Raw genomic sequence first — 16,546 nt, forward strand, 5'->3', positions numbered from 1 at the left:
ATATATATAATACTGAATTCCAAAAAATAAGAATATTCTTTATCAAGAATCACAGGCTGTTCACTGTGTGTGTGTGTGCGTGCATGTGTGTGTGTAATGCTTAACTTCAAGAATTATTTATTTTAAAAATTTCAAATAAATTATTGATATTTAACAAATATGTTAGGGACACACTAAATATTTTATCCAGGAATGGATATTTCTAGATTCAAGGACATCCTGGTGCCTCGTTATCACATTAACTTTTAAGTAAATAGTATGTTTTATCATCACAGTTATTTTATGAATGTATTAACACTTATATAGTTATCTTTAAATCCTATTGTATTAAAAATTTATTTCTGAATCTCACAAAAGTTATGGGCATTCTCCCCAGAAATGAAAATGTACATATACATAATATTTTCTAATATTTCTAATCATTAAAAAGATTTCTGCTAATAATTCTTGGAACACAAGATTTAAAAATTATTCAAAAGCAATAAAAATCTTTAAAAATTCAAGATGAATTTCATCCTAAAACCATAAATTCAATAGCAAAGCTACATATGAAATCATTTTACACAATGATGAAGCTATATAAATTCAAGATTCAAACAGCCATTTTCAGACAATACATTGTGGTGGATTTTGCGAATTATTTAACTGCTTTTTAAAGAAAATAAAATGAGTATTTGAATCGATTATAAAATTATAAGCTAAGAAATTCTGATCTTGATTTTAATGTTGAGACATCCATAAAGACAATGTTGCTGTATAGCAAGTAAAAGCAAGAAAATCCACAAAATCATAACATTTCAGTGGCCATCAAATAGCTGAGGTCATGTGTTACCAGAGAGAGGTATGTGAATTCTAGAGTGAAAACAGGACACTATTTTGGCAGAACATGAAATGAGGTGACAGTTATCAAGGTATAGAGGGACAAAATCAAATTTTAATGAATCAATTGTTTAAGGCCCATGTGTGGCATTATAACATTTAGAACTCTGGATACCTCAGACCCAGAAAAGTCTCCCCATTAGGCTTTTCACAGAAGGTTTCCCTGACTGCTCTTTAGGAAGGGAAAAGGCAGAAAAGACAGGAGACAGAAGACAGCCCTTTCTCGGTGATACATGTTCAAGTGGTGATTATCAGCTGCTGGAGTACGATGACAAAACATGCCTGTTTTGGCCTTTCCGCCACACGAAGCAAACATCTTCCTCTTTCTTGCTTGTGGTGCTCAGGAAACCGTGTGTGAAGTGTTGAGGAAATAAGCTGTGCTGAGAGAGAAGGAACTGCCTGAAAGAGTTCCAGCCTTTGTTTTCTGTCTGCTTCGGAACGTAGCACCTTCAGTTAAGGAGAAGCTGCCTGGGACAGCTCCTGCCGGGGTCTTGCTCCCCTAGAAGAATACTTTTGAGGGCTTTGGTCACGTTACACATGGCCCCAAGGAATATGAGCCTGGACACGCTGCCTCTTGGTTTCCTTCAGCTGTGGCGCTAGAGGAGTAGATTCAACCTAGACTCTGTGTAACGTTGACAGCTTTCTTGCTTTGTGAGCAAACTTACTTTGGTTCCTTGACTTCTGCTCATGGTTTCCCTGCCTATCTTTGAGCATGAAATCCACCTCATGCACCTTATTGTATAAGGGGATTTGTCTCAACACATTTACACTAGTTATTAACAATTGCATGGAAAACTGCATTGTGATGCATAAGAATGTCTGTAAATGAGTTGAAAACTTTATAGGAAGAGTATAATAAGAGATGAAGAAATACTGACAATCTTTCTTTTGCTTAGGTGCATATGGCAATCAAAGAACTCTAGTAGCTGAATATCCAGAACTGCCCTATGGCAGAGAAGGGTCTGCAAGGAACAAAATACAACAGAATATTGATGGTTCCTCATGCATGGAGGAAACTCTTCTTGTTCTCATGACATTTGACAAACTTTAAATCTAAAGGGCCAAATTGACACTGATGGTCTCAAGGACATTAAAATTCTGTGTTGCTCACACTGTATTGGTCAAAGTAATAAGGGACCACAGGTGTTAGGCAGAAGTTATTACTATACATTCTGAGGGAAGGTGAGTCATTGACCATTTCTAATCTGTGACATATAAAAAACAAAATTAATTTATTGTCACTATATACATACATATATATATATATATATATAAAAATATAGTTACAAATTAATAGGAAAAACAAAAAACAGAAACTTTAAGAAAAATATGGACCTAAAGATAAGCTTAGAACTAAAAGGAAGATAAATGTTTAATAAACCTGAAAAAGGAAAACATGCTCAACCACATTTATAAAAAAAGATATCCAAACTGAAATGAGTAGCTATGCAGGATATTAATTTTTTACAAGAATTTTTTAATTGCATCAAAGATAGAGAAAATTGGTGACTTTTGTAAAATCTCTAGACTTTAGTTGGCTGGAGGTTTTTCTAATATATATGATATATTGTATATGTTATATATTTATATAGAGAGGTAAAGTCCACAGTAGAATTTATAATAAGAGTGAAACATCAGAAATTGTGTAGTATTTATTAAAAAGTGGTTTAGTGTTTATAGTATATTCATGGAAAATATGAAAATTAAGCATTTTATATCTCAATGTTACCTATTTAAATATAATGGCTAACTCTATTGAAGAAAATATTTCCAAAGGTAAAGAGAAATGAATCATTAATTAACAAGAGAAGTATCGTCTACAAAATAGACCTTAGGGAAACAACAATACAGAGCTTTGCTCTTACTATTCATGTTGAAAGGATTCACAGCTGGGGCCAGGAATTGGCTCAGTCGTTCTGCCACTGCCTTACAAGTGCAAAGGCCTGAGCAGATCCCTGGCAACAACAACAAAAAAAGAAATGCACAACTGCAATCATGACCATACTTTTAATGGGTAGATTGACATGATTTGACTATTTCACACTGTATTCAAATTATAAACCTAACTAGTATACCATAATCAGGTATAACTCTGATTCATAAATATGTAATAAGTAAATAAATATGTAAAAATACTAAAAGTAGAAAAATTAAGTATGCCTTTTTGAACTCTTCTTAGCACAGCTATGACCATCATTAAATCATGGTGTTTTATCACGAGTGTCTTTTGTTCTGTATTATAACAATACTCTTTTGTCAACTCTGGAAGAGCAATATCACATCCTAATAACAAGGGCCATCTGCTGCTACCGATGTCAGGTTATGGTCTATCGGCAATTTCTATGGCAGCAGAATTAAGCTAACTCTGCTAAGGGCAATGAAGACATGATACAGTCATTCCTTCCAATATACTTCAAGTAATATAGTTTGGATCTTAAAGGTTTATAGTGATTTGTAATGCATATGAGCCCATGTAGCAAAGCTACATTCATCAAATGCAAGGAGATGTACAATTAGCAAACTCTTACCTTCAGGGCTTGAGCTGCGATTTATGCATCTACACATGCACTGCACACTTCGTGCTTCCCTTCTTTGTCCATCCCACAAACTATAAACCCAGACTATCTCTCTGACGCCGATGCCCGTGCACTATTAGGGTTTTGTGCCATATTTTCTATTTATTAGGTTGCTAAATGTATTCGGCTACCATTCCTGAAGTCTAATTCCGTCTCCACTTTATGGCTGAATAAAACATTATCTTTGCTCTTGGATATTGCTTTTGCCTTTAAACCATCCTGTCAGCCATTATGTTTTGAGGAAATCTTAACACAGTGTACAAGATTGTGACATATCCTAAAAACTGTAGAATCATACCATTTGAATTTAAATGCTAGCTCCAGGGCTGGGGATTTAGCTCAGGGGTTCGGTGGCCTGCACCTTGCAAGTGCAAGGACCCGAGTTCAATCCCCGGCACCAAAAATAAATAAATAAACAAACAAACAAATAAATAAATAAATAAATGCTAGCTCCATCACTAGGCTCCTTTCAACAGTATAAAAGTTCATAAATATTCATATTTTTGTCCAGAAACTCTCAATATACTAGTACCTGCCAATGCATTTTCCATAAGGATTAAATTATAAAATTAATTTAAAATGCTTAACAGAGTGGAGGTACACACCTGTGATCCCAGCACCCTGGGAAGGTGAAGCAGGTGGATCACAAGTTCAAGACCAATGTGAGTAACTTAGCAACGTACCCAATACCTTGTATCAAAAATTTTAAAAAATGTCCTTGAGTTGCAGCTCGTTGTAAGGGCCCTGGTTTAGATCCCAAGTACTGACAAAAATGTTTAATACAGCAGCAGATTTAATGTAAGTGTGAATATTCATTATTAACCATACATTTTTTTCCTGCCAAAGCAATCAAAATATGGAGAATCATGTATTCCAAAGGCATTATAGAGACTGATTCATTTATACAGAGTAAATTCATATTTGTGGAGTCCATGCCCATGAATTTACCCAGTCACTGACATTTGTTAGTCAAAAAGCAATTCTTACATTTCCAGTCATGTGCAGACATGTTCAGAACCACAAAAACTTTGAATCAGTATTTATCTTCCCAACTGAGGCTGTTTCAGGCCTCATATTGCACACAAGTATCTATTTTACAGTCTATTTAGTGTGACTTTTGTTCTCTTCTTGGTGTTTTTATTATTTAAAATGGACCCTAAAAATATTGATGAATTACTATTTGATTTTTATGTATATTAAGTATGGATTTGGACAAAATGCTCGTGCAAGTAACTTCACTCAGGCATTAGTTATACTGATGTTGACTGTCAGCTCAGTGTGCAGGAATCACCAACATGTATATCCAGAAAAAGGGCGTAGGAAATTTGTTGATTTGTACAGGGAACATCTCCATAAAACAAGCAATAACTATTGTGAATGATAAACCCAGAAAATGCTAGAACAAATTTTTAAAAAGCTGCTAAAATTCTGGATTCATGAAATAAAAAAACTATAAGCATGCAATGACAGTACTAGTGTGAGGTTGGAAGCCAAAAAGTTATATGCAATCATGTTAAAAAAGGTCAGGAAATTGCTAAATTCTTGGTCACTGCTGATTGGCTTCCAGTCCACACAATGAGGGAAATGTGTAACTTACAGGTTTAATAATCAGGGTGAGAAATGCAGACTGGAGACTTAAGAAAAATTTTAAATGCTTAATAAATATATAGAAGGAGTAGGCGGAGAACAGATTTTCACTGCTGATTAGATTAAATTGTTTTATAAGGACATCGTAAAATTGGTAGAAATCTAACCTTGTTTTTTCTGCTAGGTGCAATCGTTCAGTATTTCAAAATTCAGTGCCTGGGACATTTAGGACTTAAATACCATGGAAGAGAAGAGCTGATTACATCCTCAGGTACTACCAGATTTACTAAAAAATAGAAACAGTAATTCTTCCCTCAGTACTGTGACATTTAAAGGATGAGCTGGGTAATAGGAAAAAAGGAGATAGATCTTTTGCAAAAGCGAAAGAGATCAAGTGATGAAGGGAGGGCAGAAGGAGAGGACAAGGTGATAAAAATAATTAAGTGTGCTGTGTACAGTGTACCAACTTTTCACAATGAATATAATCATTATGCACCACAAGCATGTACTAATAAAGATAAAAATTTTAAAAAGGATGAGAGCTTTGTAGTTTATCATAATCTAGTATGACAAGGAGAGTTTTGTTTTCTTATTTTTATGTTTTTTATCTTTTTACTTTGGTACTGGGGATTGAACGCAGGACCTTGCACTTGTGAGGCTGACCACTGAGCTAAATCCCTGGCCTTAGAGTTTGTTTTTTAAACAGATATTTCCTTGCTACTACTTAAAAAAATTATTGCTAAATTTATCTTTCATGCTGTGGGTTCTAATTTAATATAGTTATATTAATCTTATTATATTTGTGTCCTTAGTCATATAAGTTATTGTTTGCCAAAAATGCCAAATGGCGGCCGGGAAAAGGTCTGAGATGCCATTTCTCTATCCTGAACTGCTAACTGATGACATATATATAGCTCTGGTACTGAAAGTAACACCATGATTGCGCCCTTACACTTCTCAGCATTGTACTGGGAAGAAATATCATTAGCTAGGATTATTTTGATACTACTCATGATGCTTTCTACCTTTACATTGATAAATGTGTTAGTCATTACCTTAAGAAACAGTAAATTCACATAAACCATCTTTAGGAAAGAAATTCCAGTTGACATTTATTCTGAAAAGCAGTTTGTATTTGTTGATGTGATTGGTGTTGTACCAAGTTAAGCTCCTAATGCCTCTATATACTAACTCTATTCCAATTTGCTGGAGCATTTACTGACTTGATATCATGTGTGTCCATGTGTGGTGAGAAGACAAGGTGAATGTGCATTCAAATTAACCTATGGTGGATGTACTTTAAATGGCATTGGTAGCTTTGCTTCCAGTATAGTCTTTTCTTATCATTTATTGTATCACAGCCTCTTTCTTTCCTTTCTTTCTTTCTCTCTCTCCCTTTCTTTCTTTCTTCTTCCATTTGTTTCTTTTGTACTATCTTAACATTTTATTTTTTTTAATTCATTAATTTTATTGTTATATTTTAGGTATACAATATGCTGACATTCCTTATTGGAAATTTGTACCTTTAGAGAATATAACTTGGTTATTTATTTTCTTCTTCCATTTTTTCACAAGGTCTCACTATATAGTTCAAGGTAGATTTGTTTTGTTTTTTTATTTTTATTTTTATTTTTTTGGTACCGGGGATTGAATTCGGGTCCTTCCGCTTGCAAGGCAGGCCACCAAACCGCTGAGCTACATCCCTGGCCCTCAAGGTAGATTTGAATTCACTGTGTAGCTAAGACTGGCCTCAAAATTGTGGCAATCCTCCTGCCTCAGCATTTCTTTGCCTATTCCCTTCTTTTTAGACAATTACCTTGTTTTTTAACATAGATGTTAGCCCCGAAGACATTGTAATGGTAATATCTTTCTTAGTTTTACATTTCTCAGATCATTACCTTTCCTCACATGCCTCCTTCAATGTTTTGAGCCCCACCATAGCCCATAACCAAATTACCAACACATACATAATGAAATATATAACTATGTCACTATAGAGATATAGGTTGCTTTTCTCTTCAGTGTTTGTTGTTTGATATAATAATACAACATTCAAATACCTTCGCTATTTTATAATTTTGCCATACAGAGAATGCAATGATATAATTTGACAGTTGTGAATTCAAGCCATAAGTGGCCTCAACTATAAAAATAAGACTTCAATTAATCATAAATTATGTGAAATTAAAAAGGTGCACAGACTTAAATATCATATGGCTCTCTTGTATGTGAATCCAAAATTATAAATATTAAGAGCAAAATAAAAGAAAGATAATATGGAGTAGGGAGATAGAACTTTCTCAAAGAGGGAGGTGATCAAAAGACAGGGAAGTTGGGAGTAGGGGCGGGGATGAGAAGGAAACAAGATGTGCTATGTACATGTACCGTCTCCACACAAAGTATGCGATCATTAGACACTGCAAACACGAACTAATAAAATGGTTATCTACTAGACATGATAGCTTGGGAGAGGAATTTTAAAGCAAAGGAGGGGAATAAGAGCAAGAGTAAGAAATGCATTTTATAGGCAAGTAAATTTAGGAAGATCCTAAAGACTAACCTGATTTATCGAAACTACCACTGAAGAAAGTGATAAAAGGATGATATATTTTCCTGTGAAAAAAATCAGAATTCAAAAGTAAAGTGTTATAAAGTTGAAATAATGCCATTTGACTACATCTTAGTACTTTCTTACCCCGCTCTCTCCAGTTTTACCTTGTCCGTCAAATTATTATAAGAATTTTCCCAAAATATCAAGTTTATTAGTTTTCTTTAATATTAGAATAGTGCAAACTGTTCAGTATGTCACTATTTGACTCAATTTCATGTAAAGAAGACCAAAAATTAATTCAGCGATTTAGGATTTAGAGATATATTGAATTAAGTCACATCATAACAAGCTATAGGTCAAATGTCCCTTTTTTGTTTAATTAGCAGTTTTATGTCATTGTCTTATATTGGTTAGAATCTAAATGTTTTACAAAAATATAGTTTTAAACTCTTATCTTTCTAAAATAAGGAAAGAACAGAGATCATAGTAATAAAAAATATTGAATTTTAATGGATAGATCTGCGCATAAGCATGACTCAGATGATTCATTAAGGAAATGTTCTAGTATCATACTTAGAATAATCTAAATAAAGTCTTGGTTTCTAGTTTTGTAACAGGTATTTTTCAGTACATCCCCTTAAGAAACAACATATTAGTCTCTTCAACAAATTGGAACAGAACAATCTTAATTTTTATCGTTTTACTTGTATATAAATCTCCATAAATCAACTGTAATCGAGGGGTTTTTGTTTTGTTTTACTTAATTTTAGAGAAATTTAGTTGAATTATGCAGAATTCAAACATAATTAATCAAATTCATTTCTATATATTCTCTCCATGGCCTTCTTCTGACCTGTCCTCTGGTGTCCCTGGAGACCTCGGCGAAGAAGTTCAGCCAAGAGACATTAACTGCCCAGGAGGAGGGGGTCGGGAACAGTGTAACTAGTTACTGTGTCAGGAAAATCACCAGGAGAAAGCTGTTGTCTATAAACCTAGAATCTAGGAAAAAAGCAATTGAACAAGATATTATTCAGGTAAATTCCAGATTTGAAGCGAGGACAGAGAAATGCAGACTACTGGGCACACAATGTGAAAAAATAATCAGCAGGTGGTAGGTTCCTTATGCAATATACAAAATAATAGTGACTACAAATTAGATGTCAATCTGCCCCCCCAATTCAATATAATGGCAGCTAATAAGTTAACACAATGGTTGAATGTTAGGAAAATATGATATATCCCTAACTGAATTAGAACAAACAAAGATATCTAGGAAACTTTACACTTTTGGAGACTGGTTACCAGGAAAAATTACTATGAAAATAGAACTCTGGTTTTCAATGTTTATATTTGAAGAATAATTTTACTACTACAAGCATAAGTTCTAAACTATCAAGAATAGTAAACTTGTTTATCATGTATATATATTTACAACTCATTAAAAACTTTTTTTGGCAAAGTGACTGGTCATTTTCTAAATATTTTCAGAGTGTGAGAATTAGAACTTCATGATTCTTTATGGAATTAAAAAAAGATATTTAAAACGATTTTTGATAGTGAGTCTTTCTCTATTTGCATTCAAATTTTCAGTTTAATAGATGTACAGAGGTAATTCTAATCATTTTAGGCATCTGGGAGTTATGTCCATAAATACTGGTAGCTTCTTAGAGCCGTCTCCTTAACTCAAGGAAAAGCAGCTCTGTCAGTTCTAAATTCTGCTTCTTTTTTTTTTGAGACAGAGTCTCACTATGTAGTCGAGACTGACCTGGAACTCACTATGTAGCCCAGGCTGGTCTCGAACTCACAGCGATCCTCCTGCCTTGGCCTCCCAAGTGCTGGGATTATAGGCATGCGCCACCACACCCGGCCTAAATTCTCCTTCTCTTCTAACATTGGTGACGGGCAAATGTGTTAAAATGTAGAAACTAATATCATCAACGAGAGAGAGAGAGAGAGAGAGAGACAGAGAGAATTAAATCCTAATTCACCTCTTCTAATTTAAAAAGTGTTAGAGTGAAACATGGGAAAGAATAAAAACAGTTCAAAATCAGGTTAAATATATTTGTGAAAAGTTCTAGACCTTGGAAAGAATTCTCTTCCTTTCAATGTCAAGTACTCTGTCACTTGGCCTTTTATGTCATATATTTCCACAGAACCTGGCTGCTGTAAAAAATATGAAACCCATATTTACTTTCTCTGTTACATTTTTTTCTTTTCTTAAAGACAAAAATCATATTAAGTTTCATATCTATCTTCTACCATAAATCTTCTATCATTTCATATCTTCTATCATAAAACCCAAGGCAAAAAAAAAAAAACCTTGGAATTTGAAGCTTTATATCAGAAATCATAGTTTTGAATTGAACTTATTTTTTCAGAGGGGAAATCTTACCTATTTAACATAATATTTTTTTTGCTATTTTATTTATTTAGTTATTTTTATTTATTTATTTTGGTACCGGAGATTAAACTTGGGACCTTGCACTTGTGAGGCAGATGGTGGAACAACTGGACTAAAATCCCTGGTCCTCTTTTTGGTATTTTAGGCCAATGACTAAATATTATTTATGCATAGCTATTTTTTACTTGATATGTATATAATAATTATAATTTTATTTACTTAAATGTTATGAATAAAAGCATTTTCAAAATTTACCTGTATTACTTCCTCTTTATTTTGTAATTATTTAAAATATTTAATAATTCAAAAATTCTAGTAAATACCATGCACAATATCTAAGTATTATTATTTAAATAAATGTTGGAATGTATTTTGTTGCTTAAAGTATCTATGTGTATATTGCAATAACGTACGTTGTGTTTGCACTATGAAAGCCTTTTATGCAATATCTGAATCTCCCTGTGAGAAATGTCAAGCAATGATCAAGAAAAATGGCTTGGGGAATATTTCAGCCAGCTTCTTCTACTACTGGAATCAATAATTATTAAAAACCTCACTGAATGGATAGAAAGATAACTTTGGTATTTTTATTGCATTAGGTTTATAATTTCCCAAGGAGCACACTTTTGTCCCACTTTTATTGTAAGTAGTTAAGAGAAAAGAACACATCAATTATAACCATTTATTCTTGAGCCTATCCTCTTCTTTAACATGTAGCCATAATGGTGGAAAAATTATCAGAATGTTCACATACCAAACATAGAGGGAAAGTGCAATCAACATGTGTCATGAATCATTTTACTGTTTCCTGAAAGATTTAAGTATTAGTGAAATCATGTTTATGTGATCATAGACATAAATGATATATACATAAATAGATACATAGATTTACAAATATATAGAGACCCATATTTATAGAAAATGTATTGATAACCATGAATGACTAAAAAAAGCTAAAGTTTTACAACTTGTGTATGGGTGAGAACTGCTTTTTTACATACAATGGACCACAATTAGTAAGAAGTAACTGTTACTACATAGGGTGCCATGGATCAAACTGAGTAAGAAAAAGCAGCATATTCAAATGACTATATAAATGGCCAACAGATACATCAGGAACTGTTTAGTGCCATGAATCAGGGAAAAGTAGAATAATAGATGCCTTCACAATGAAGTGTAATCTATCATCTGTTTGGTCAGCTACTATGAAGAAGCAGTAGATAACAGATGTTAGTGAAGATATGTAGAAAAAGGAAACTTTACACACAACTCGTAACAATATAAATTGTTATGGCCATTATGGAAAAACTTATGAAGAGTCTCAGAATCACTACAATATTACTACTGTAGACGCACCATTCCCACTTCTTGGTATACACCAAAAGGAAATGAAATCAGCGTAAGACAGAGATAATAGTCTGCCCATATTCATTAAAGCATTATTTACAAAAGCCAAGACATGGTAGAAAACTAAATCTCCATCGGTAGATGAATAGATGAAGAAAATGTAGAATATACACATAACTGTGCACTGTTCACCTTCAAAAAGAAGGAGATTCTGCCATTTGAGACAACATGGTTGAATCTGGATGTCATTATTCTAATACAATATGTTATATAATAAGCAAATCATGAGTGTTGCCTTATGTGAGGAATCATAGTCAAAGTATTATAAGCAGAGAGTGAAATGATGTTTGCCAAATTCTTAGGGTAGGAAAGAATAGTAAGTTATTAATCAAATCAGTCAAATTTTGAGTTATATACAATGGATTATGGGCTGCAAATTTAGCTCAGTGGTTCCGCTGCCTGCCTCACAAGTGCAAGGTCCTGAGTTCAATCCATGGTAGGTACCAAAACAAAACAAAACAAACAAACATAAAAGGATGAAGTCATAGAGATCTAGATCTATTGTATTACATAGTAGCAATAGTTAACAGTACTGTTTTATATACTTAAAATTTGTTAACAGGGTAGATCGATGTTCAGGGTTCGTTCTTATCAAAAATAATATAACATATACAGATACTGGAAGAAAGCTTCAGTTAGTGATGAGTAGGTTTATGATACATATGATGCTGGTTTCTGGAGGGCATATTTATCTCTTAACTCATCAAACTGTATACATTAATATGTACTTCTTTCGTATTTCAGTTGTACTTCACTACAACCCTTTAAAACAGCATACATTCTATACATTTATATGAATTTAGCCTCTTAGAAAAATCAAAATTATGTAAAAATAAAAATGATAGTGATTTCCCAGACTCCAACTACATGAGAAAGCATTTACTACAATCAGACATGGGAAAAAATGGAGCCCTACTTATCTTCATAGAAGTGATTTTTACACAAATGTGTGATTTTGTCAAAATGTAATCTTGCTCTAAAATGTATGAGTTGAAGTATGCTAGAGATAATTTAGCAACAGCAATAACGTTCTGGGCACTATCCAAGTCCTTTGGATCATGGACTGCGGGAGCCCTTCCCTCATGGGAGAATGCAAACACTTTCATAACAAGTTTCAGTCTTAATAGTGAATGATAGTGTGAGTGGAGGTCTCAACTCTAATGCCAAACAGTTTTTAGGTTTTTGTTTTTGTTTTTTTGTTTTTTGCATTATATCAACCAAACAAAACTCTCACCATTTATCAGATAAGGAACTCACACCATAAATAAATGAAATTAATTTTACATATCTAATAGGCAGAATCTGGAAATGCAGGCACTAATTCCAACCTTTCTTGCAGTCTTGTTTTTGTCTTTCTGGAAAATATTTTCCATGTAGCTGGTGACAGAATGATAGAATAAAATGACCTTTTAATTTGGAAATGTTCCATTGAAATCATGTCCACAAAAAATTTTTAAGTCCTCAAATACACTACTGTATGGAGGAAAGGTTTAACAATATGCAGAAGAGTTAAATAATCACTAGGAACGTGGACTAAAGATGTACTTACATCTTTTAGAAAAAAACTAACATTTTTGCAATGTGATCAACATACGGAGTTTGATGGGATTCACATAATATTTCCAAGTGTTCATTAAATGAAAAGCATTGTTAAAAGATTTTGCACTTACCAGTTAGATTAGGGTAATAATTATATGTCAAGTTGATAAGCTCTCGAAGAATGAGGGTGAAAAGGAGGCTAAATCAAATCAAATTACAGGAATGGAAGAATCATGTACATTCGAATGAGACTTGGGCTGGAAGTATGCTAACTGAATTAAAATTTAAAATTTTCTGATTTGAAACAGATCAAGAGTTTTCTATTTTTCCTTATAAAACAGGTTTTGTTATTGATTGTTTATGAATAGATCGTCAAAGGATAATTAGTAGCATGGAAAATTAGCCATGAAAAGTCACATTATCATTACAAGTCATTAGTATTGCATAAAGCATACAATATAGAAATGCAAAGTTCATGTATGTACATTATCACTAATGGTTCATATTTAGTGTTGAACAGATACTAAAATAGTATACATAAACATGCATACTTATGTCTGGGGATAAAGAGAATACATTTGTTTTTGTGCTAAAGGTTTGGTAATGTTTGTCTTCCTTCAATAAACCTTAGTTGGGTTTATCTACCTTGACTTTTTTAGCCCTTTCCTACAGGTAGTAAACAATGAGTAACATTTGTCAAATAAATAAATGATGGTATATAGCGAACAGAGCCACTATGATTTTGTGTTACCTGGCATATTTTGCTAATCACTGTAGAGAAATAATTAAAACAATATAATTGGCTAATTCCCCACAAAAATATTTTACCAATTTTGGTGAGAGTCTCAAACTATTCTTCTATGTCACAATTTTAAGGAAATAAACATAAAAACTTTTACTAGAAAGCAAGAAACATGGCATTGCGTGGACCTCTTCACTTACCATAAGCAACTCCCAAGTTGCCCTGCCTCTTACAGGAATTGAGACCACAAGGGGCATAGATGTCTCTCAGATAAGAACACCCAAAATCCAAGGGCTGTGTTCAACTCCTCCTCTATCAAAAATCATGGGTAATAGGAAATCTTATGGTGACTTTAACTTGCATTTCTCTGATGATGAATGGATTTGATCTACCTTTTCATATTCTTCAGTCTTCTTTATTAAAAATATCTATTTAGGTCATTTTAATCATTTTATAGTTTTATTCATTTTTTTACATTTTTGCTATTGAGTTGTGTCAATTATTTATTAATGAGGTGTATTAACTTGCCTTTTCTGTTTTTGTTTATGTTACCATGCTTTTTTAATTTGATTCAATCCCATTGTTTTTCTTGTGGTTGCTTGAGTAAAATGAATAATTACAGAGGCTACGCAATCTTTATCCAGTCTCCAGTTGATTGGCAATTGGGCTGTTTTTAAATTTTAGCTATTACAAACCATGCCGCTATTAACATGGATGATAACTGTGGTATGATTCTTTTAATTCTCTTGGAAAGATGCCCATTAGGGGAATAGCTGGGTCAAATGGGACCTCTAATCCGTTGAGGTATTGTTTTTAATATAAAATGGAATACTACTCAGCCATAAAGAATGAAAAATTAGAGATATTTATAGCTCAGTGGATGCACGTTGAGGCAATACTCTTAAGTGAAATAAATAGGACACTTGTAAATCGAATAGTTTCTCTGGCATAAGGAACTGAAAGTGTAAATAAAGATCAAAAGGTATAATAGATAATGTAAAACAGGAAGAAAAGGTCCAAGGAGAAAGAGGAAGAGAAAAGAATAGGGACAGGAAAGAAGGGAATGGAATTAATACCATAAAATGAAAATGTAAATAGGGAGGGGTTGAAGGTTTGAAGGGAGAGCAGAATGGGAAAAATAAGATCCAAGATTGGTTATGTAAAAGTATAAATTTCCAATGATGAATGTCATTAAATTTTATATTTAAAATGTACTAATAAAATTAATTTAAAAAATTTTTAAAAATGATTACAGAGGGTAATACTAAGCAACTTTTCACTGTTTTTCTCTAAGAGTTTTAGTTTCAAGTTTTAAGTTTGCTTAATTATTCAATTTTGAGTTAAATTTTCTGTATGGAGTAAAACAAGAGAAGTTTCATTTTGTTACATGTGTATATTTAAGCAATGTGTGTTGGCTATCCTATTCTTCCCTCATTGTTTCTTCTTGGTGCCCTGTAGAAAATTATTTGACAACATATATTTTGATTTATTTCTGGACTGTTTATACTGCTTCTCTGGTCTGTGTGTCTGTTTTTATGCTGCTAGCATTCTGTCTTCATTACTATGTCTTTATAAAGTAATTCAAAAGCATGAAGTATGATACTTGCAAATTTTTTAATTCACAAAATTTTCTCAGCTACTTGAAGTTTTTACATAGCTTCATATGAATTTTATAAATTTTTTCTGCTTCTATGAAAATAACTGCTGGAATTTTTTAGGGATTGAATTGAACCTGTGTATCACGGGGTGGTATGGATGATTTAATAAAATTATTTCTGTCCATTAACAGAAAATGTCTTTCATTCTTGGGTCTCTTCAAACAGTTTTGCTTTTAGTTTTCAGTGCATAAACATTTATTTCTTTGGAAAAAAATCTAATCTTAGCCGGGCATGGTGGCCCACGCCTGTAATCCCAGCACTTGGGAGGCTGAGGCAGAAGGATCACTGTGAGTTCAAGACCAGCCTGGGCTACACAGTGAGTTCCAGGTCAGTCTCAACTACATAGTGAGTCCCTGTCTCAAAAAACCAAAAACAAAATAAATAAATTTAAAAAAATAAAATAAATAAATAAATAAATAAAGTAATCTTCAGCATTATGTTTTTTCATATCTTTTAGGATGGTGATTATGAAAAAGCAAAAGCAAAGCAGCATTGGTGAGGACGTATTACAAAGGGAACTCCTGCACGACACTGATATGTATGTAAATTATCCAAGTTATTATGGAAAAGAGTATGGAAGGTTTTCGCAAAATAAAAATAGAACTACATTATAATCCAGCAATACCGTGACTAGCTGTATATCCAAAATAAATGAAGTTAGTATATGAAAGAGATATCCATGTTGGAATGTCCATTTGCTACTTTATTTATGATAACAAAAATATTCAAATAACTTAACTGTTCACCAGCAGCCAATGAACAAAGAAAACATTATACCGGATGTAATTGAGTAGTTTTCTCCCATTCAGGAGAGATACTGCTACTGGTAACAACATGGACAAAGCCAGAGTGCACTGCACTATATAGCAATCCACAAAGAGAAAGGATGAAATAATAAATGATCACATTAATACGTGGAATACCCAACAAGTAAACTAAGAGAAAGAGTAGAACAGTGGAGAGCAGGGGCAGGAGGAGGAAGGGGAAAGCAGGGAAAATAAGTGGAAGGATTGAAATAAGCAATTATGTAGAACAAACGACTCTAGAGAGCCAATGTACAACCTGAAAATTATAGTTAGTAGTATTGTATTATATACTTAAATTTTCTAAGAAAGTGTATGTTTAGCTTTTGGACCATTGGAAAATATGTCTGTGGACGGTGCTTGATACGTTAATTTGATTGTCTGTACTAAACATTTTGGTATG

General features: G+C 33.1%; 1 long non-coding RNA gene across 3 annotated transcripts in view; it reads left to right on the plus strand.

Annotated features, from left to right (window-relative positions):
* Nucleotides 1-15,931, plus strand: part of LOC117286542 — a 273,040-nt gene extending 257,109 nt beyond the window's left edge. For all 3 annotated transcript variants that reach the window (XR_004517723.1, XR_004517722.1, XR_004517724.1), the window contains exons 3-4: nucleotides 5,227-5,313; nucleotides 15,798-15,931. This is a non-coding gene — a long non-coding RNA (uncharacterized LOC117286542). The remainder of the gene's footprint in view (nucleotides 1-5,226; nucleotides 5,314-15,797) is intronic.
* The last annotated feature ends 615 nt before the right edge of the window (nucleotides 15,932-16,546 follow it).

Source organism: Fukomys damarensis, unplaced genomic scaffold, assembly GCF_012274545.1.
Source record: "Fukomys damarensis isolate Sample0158 unplaced genomic scaffold, DMR_v1.0_HiC HiC_scaffold_17, whole genome shotgun sequence".
NCBI classification, from domain to species: domain Eukaryota; kingdom Metazoa; phylum Chordata; class Mammalia; order Rodentia; family Bathyergidae; genus Fukomys; species Fukomys damarensis.